Raw genomic sequence first — 6,000 nt, forward strand, 5'->3', positions numbered from 1 at the left:
ATTACCCTCTCTTCTTGCTCATTTCTTTTTCAACTGCTAGTTAGTTCAGGAATTAGGGCAGAAAGACCAGGAGAAAAACTGCTTCTACAACTATTCTAGCCTTGAAGTCTTGGAGGAGACCTCTGGACGAATAACCAGGTAGGTCTCCATCAGTATCTCAAACTGATCTTGCAGGAAGTACTGGCCACTTTCCATCCTACCACACATCTTTGGAGATTCTGACATATGCAGACACCAAAGAATTAAAATGAAGGGGTTGCAGTACCCTCCCTTCTACAGCAGACTCAAAGACAAGGTTTTCCAAACTGTGACCTGAGGAATGCCAACAGGTGATAACAAAGTTTCATGGTCACATAAATTTGAGAATTTCCTCTCCTATGCCAATGTGGGTCAAGGGAGGAAGCAGTTATTAGAAGCCATATTGAGTGTCATGAAGAGAACTGTTTTGGGAATGGCAACGACATGCCCCACCCCAGCTGTCTTCAAGGCTGCCTCAGAGCAGACAGAGGTATAGAAAGGAGGGTGGAGTATAGCTATAGAAGGGAAAAGTAATGATATCTGGCACATTTGTCAAGGTGAAGAATCTGGAAACTGGCGAAAGATATTTTAACTCTACTGTTTCTTGACTAGCTCTGTCTAGTCATGATTCATGCAACACTTTTGAAGAGGGCACCTACTTTGTCAAGATATTGTGTAAAGCACAGCAAGGACATAAAGATAAGAAGATAGACGCAAGCCCTCAGAAAAGCAAAACAGCTATTAGTGAAAAATAAGCAAATAATTAAAACATAAAATGAAAAATTAAGCAGTATAGGAAGCATATGAGTGTTCAATGCAGAGAATTTTCATAGCTAATTTATGAATGTAGCTTTGCTAGTCTATGAAAGCATTGGCTGAAGTAGCCTATCTGGTATAAATGCAAGTGTTAAGAATTTAAAATGTATTTAGTTTAATTTAATCTATTAGTGAATGAATTTAATTTTATTATGATTAATGAATACTAACCTATAATCAAAATTTTAGCTTCCAAAATAAATTTGCTTTCAGAATTGAAGTATATGCAAAATGTTAATATATATTTTTGTGGGGGTTGAGACAAGATGGCTGACTGGAGCCAGCTTTCCACAGAGGCACCTGTCCAGGAGAGTTAAAGGACAGAAGTTTAGCAAGTAAGCTGATGGTTTGGAGCAGAGCCAAGAGAGAAGGTTGAAGAATGCACATCAATTCTGCTGAGGCAAGCTGCGACTGCAAGGATACAAGCTAAAGGTACAAAATCCATCACCGATCGGACGTGAGTCTCCTCCCCCTTGAGAATGGCTCAAGAAAGTATACTTTCTACAAACAAATGACTAGAGTTTAAATGTCCTCTCATTTTATCCCAAGGGAGAGACCCTCTAAAAACCAGGTCTTCTTCCCTACTAGGGTACCATGGCACTCTCCTGCCAGGTTTAAAACTGCATAAAACTGTATATATTCTCTACCTGCAGTTTTGAACTCCTAGCACCCCCCACCACTTTCACCCCAAGGTCTGGAAGCCTGTCCCCCATGGAGTCCAGATTCTTGGGCATTTTCTTGAGATGTGTGGACAGGGTGTGTGCTGATTCTGTGGCATGTGGGTTGGGAGAAAATGACGGACTGAAGGAACCAGTCTGTACAGAAAGGGAGAGGCAATACCCCTGGCACAAAGTAGGAACAATAGGGCTTACAGCCCTGGGGATATTTTGGACACTTCCTATCTCTGGGCAACCAGAGAAACCCAGGCATCTTCTCTGGTGGCAGACACTGGTGGAATAGATCTGGGATAGTAATGCAGACCCCTTGAGCAAAGGGTATGCCTGAGGTGGTACCAGCCGGTAGGGAGAAGTGAAGACACTTGCATAGAGATGGCATACTCCCATGGCGGGGCTGCACCAGGACTATTTAGTGAGTCTAAGAAACACCCAGCCCTCAGGGAATCATAGCTGAGACAAAAGCAGGCATGAAACCAAAAGCTGAGTGTAAGCTCTAACCACTGAGTGTAAGCTCCAACTGGACTCGCCCCAACACAGACTGCAGGGTAAACAGAAACGCTAGCTCCAGCCAGCAGCATAGACAGGTGCAGAGTCACAGTTTTTGTGAACTCAAACAGTGCCTGGTCTGCAGAGGAATGTAGCCAGGACAGATTACAAATTCTGCGCAAATATAAGTCTCAGCAACATCAATCAAGGGAGGGGCTGGAACTGAGTGAACCGTCCCAGCTTCCATTAGCCACCCGAGGCTGTCAGGCCTCAACTTTCCCTACCGGGTGGTGGCAAAGTGCAGAGACCTGGCCGAGGAGACATAAGATCTCTCTGTGACTCAGGCAGTCTCAAACACCTGGAGCATCTGCTTATTGGAGTTAACTGGGTCATAGGCCTGCGGGGTTACCAGTGACTGGGTGTGACAGAGGTGCAAGGTGGGGAAGGAAGCATCAACCTTCCCAGACTAATTCATTTGCTGGGGAGGAGGTCCTTCTGACTCTATGGAGCACCAGAACAAGTCATACTCGAGCTGCCAGCAGACCCCTGCTATCTAGTTGCCAGAGACCTCACTTGAGACCGAGTGCTGACTAGGACAACTGATTTGGATTTCTCAGACTGGACCAACCAGCCAAGGACTATTCAAAGTGTTACCCTGGGTGTGTGGTTGTGGGAGGGTTTGATTTTCCTTTTCCAGTTGTTGCACGTGGGGGGCAGGGGGAGTTAATTGCTGGTATTAGTCCACACCTGAGACTTCATCCCAGAGTTACTAATTCACTAGGGTAGGACAGAGACCAGCTGAAAACAAGACAGAGCCACTTAGCCCCACCACACCAAGTAAGTCACCAGTGTCTCAGGCCATAGCACTGTACAGGTCCTTTGCAAAGCTCTAGGGGCAAAGGTACAGACATCAGACATAGCTCTTGGGTAACAGGCTGGTTAACCACTACTCCAGGAGCCCCCAAACCCAACTTCATCATATCTGCTCATCTAGCCAAATAGTGTAAAATAATCATGGGATGGAATCAGTGGAAAAACTCTGGTAACATGAATAATCAGAGTAGATCAACTCCCCCAAAGAACTATATGGCAGACACAACTGAACATCCTATTCATAGACAAATGGCTGAGATGTCAGAAATCGAATTCAGAGTTTGGATTGCAAATAAGATTAATAGAATGGAGGTAAATTTGGAATTAGAAATTCAAGAAGCATTTCAAAAGTTGTCTCAAGAATTCAATGAATTCAAGGCAAAATCACCAAAGATTTTGACACACTAAGACAAGAATTTGCAGACCTCAAAGATCTGAGAAATACAATAGAATCCCTCACTAACAGAATGGAACAAGCAGAAGAAAGGATTTTGGATATTGAAGATAAAGCTTTTGAACGCTCCCAAGCACTCAAAGAGAAAGAGAAATGGAGAGCAAAAATGGATCATTCTCTCAGAGAGCTTTGGGATAATTTAAAAAAAAAAAATTCACCTTCTAGGAATCCCTGAAGGCGATGAAGTTGCTTTGCAAAGCACAGAGGCACTTTTTTATGAGATTATGAAGGAGAACTTTACAGACATGCCAAGAAATTCTGAAATGCAGATAGCAGGCAGTTTCAGAACCCCAGCATGGCTCAACCTGAATAAGACAATCCCCAGACATATCATAACCAGATGTAAGAAAACCATAACCTACAAGGGGAAGACTATTAGAATGACTGTAGATTCCTCTGCTGAAAACTTTCAAGCTAGAAGAGGGTGGTCAACTTTTAACTTCCTAAAATGAAATAACTTTCAACCCAAGATACTGTATCCAGCTAAACTGAGTTTCATTTATGATGGAGAAATTAAATATTTTAATGACATTCACATGTTGAAGAAATTTTCCATAACTAAACAGCTCTCCAGGATATTCTCAGACCTACCATTCATAATGACCAGCACAATCCTCCACCACAAAAGTAAAATCACTCAGAAACTTTTGATCAAATTCCAACTTCCACAGTGGCGACAGGATTAAAAATGTCCACTGGACTTTCACAAAACTTGATACCCAAAATTCTACCAGGCTTATCAATATTAACAATTAATGTGAATGACTTAAATTGTCCTAAAGAGGCACAGGTTGGCTGACTGGATACAAAAACTCAGGCCAGATATCTGCTGAATACAAGAATCTCATCTTACCTTAAAAGATAAAGATAGACTCAGGGATGGTCATCTATAATTCAGGCAAATGGAAAGCAGAAAAAAACAAATGTTGCAATTTTATTTGCAGATACAATAGGCTTTAAACCAACAAAAGTAAGGAAAGATAAGGATGGTCACTTCATATTTGTTAAGGGTAACACTCAAAATGAAGAGATTTTAATTATTAACATGTATGCACCCAACCAGCATGTGTCTCAATTTATAAGAGAGACTCTAACAGTCATGAGCAACTTGATTTCCTCCAGCACCATAGTAGTCAGAGATTTTAGCACTCCTTTGGCAGTGCTGGATAGATCCTCCAAAAAGAAGCTAAGCAAAGAAATTTTAGACTTAAACTTAACCATTCAACAGTTAGATTTAACAGACATCTATAGAACATTAAGAAGTTAAGTTTTGTTAAGAAGTAACAAAACTGAATACACATTATTCTCATCAGCCCATGGAACACACTCCAAAATTGATCACATCTTAGGTCACAAGTCTAACCTCTGCAACTTTAAAAGAATAGAAATTATTCCTTGCATCTTCTCAGACCATCATGGAGTAAGAGTTGAACTCAGTAACAACAGGAATCTGTATACTCATACAAAAACATGGAAGCTAAATAACTTTTTGCTGAATGATGGCTAGGTCAGAGACAAGATTAAGAAGAAATTACCAAATTTTTGGAACAAAATTATAATGAAGACACGAATTATCAGAACCCCTGGGATACTGCAAAGGCAGTCCTAAGAGGGAAGCTTTCCTCAAGAGAACAGAAAGAGAAGAAATTAACAACTTAATGGAACATCTCAAGCAAATGGAAAAGGAAGAACATTCCAATCCCAAATCTAGCCGAAGAAAACAAATAACAATAATCAGAGCAGAATTAAGTGAAATTGAAAACAAAAGGATTATACAACAGATCGATAAATCAAAAAGATGGGTTTTTTTTTAAAGGTCAATAAAATAGATAAATCTTTGGCCAAGCTAACCAGGAAAAAAAAAGTAAAATTTCTAATTCCATCAATCAGAAATGGTAATAACATAACAACAGACTCCTCAGAAATTCCAAAAATCCTTAATGAATATTACAAGAAACTTTATTCTCAGAAATATGAAAATCTGAAGGAAATTGACCAATATATGGAAACACATCACCTTCTTAGACTTCGCCAGAATAAAATGGAAATGTTGAACAGGCCTATATCAAGTTCAGAAAGAGCATCAACTATACAAAATCTCCCTAAAAAGAAAAGCCTGGGACCAGATAGCTTCACGTCATAATTCTACCAAACCTTTAAAGAGGAACTAGTACTTATATTACTTAACCTTTTCCACAATATAGAAAAAGAAGGAATAGTAACCAACACATTTTATGAAGCAAACATCACCTTGATACCCAAACCAGGAAAAGACTCAACAAGAAAATTATAGACCAACATCACAAGTGAATATTGATAAGAAAATATTTAACAACATCCTAACAAACAGAATCCAGCAACACATCAAAAAAATTATACACCACAACCAAGTAGGTTTTATCCCAGAGTCCCAAGGCTGGTTCAGCATATGTAAATCCATAAATATAATTCATCACATAAACAAATTTAAAAACAGAGACCATACGATTCTCTCAATTGATGCAGAAAAAGCTTGTGATAATATCCAGCATCCCTTCATGATCAGAACACTTAAGAAAATTGGTATAGAAGGGACATTTCTTAAACTTATAGAGGCCATCTATAGCAAACCTACAGCCAATATCGTATTGAATGGAGTTAAAGTGAAATCATTTCCACTCAGATCAGGAACCAGGC

Source organism: Otolemur garnettii, unplaced genomic scaffold, assembly GCF_000181295.1.
Source record: "Otolemur garnettii isolate 467f Iridium unplaced genomic scaffold, OtoGar3 scaffold00005, whole genome shotgun sequence".
Classification (NCBI taxonomy): domain Eukaryota; kingdom Metazoa; phylum Chordata; class Mammalia; order Primates; family Galagidae; genus Otolemur; species Otolemur garnettii.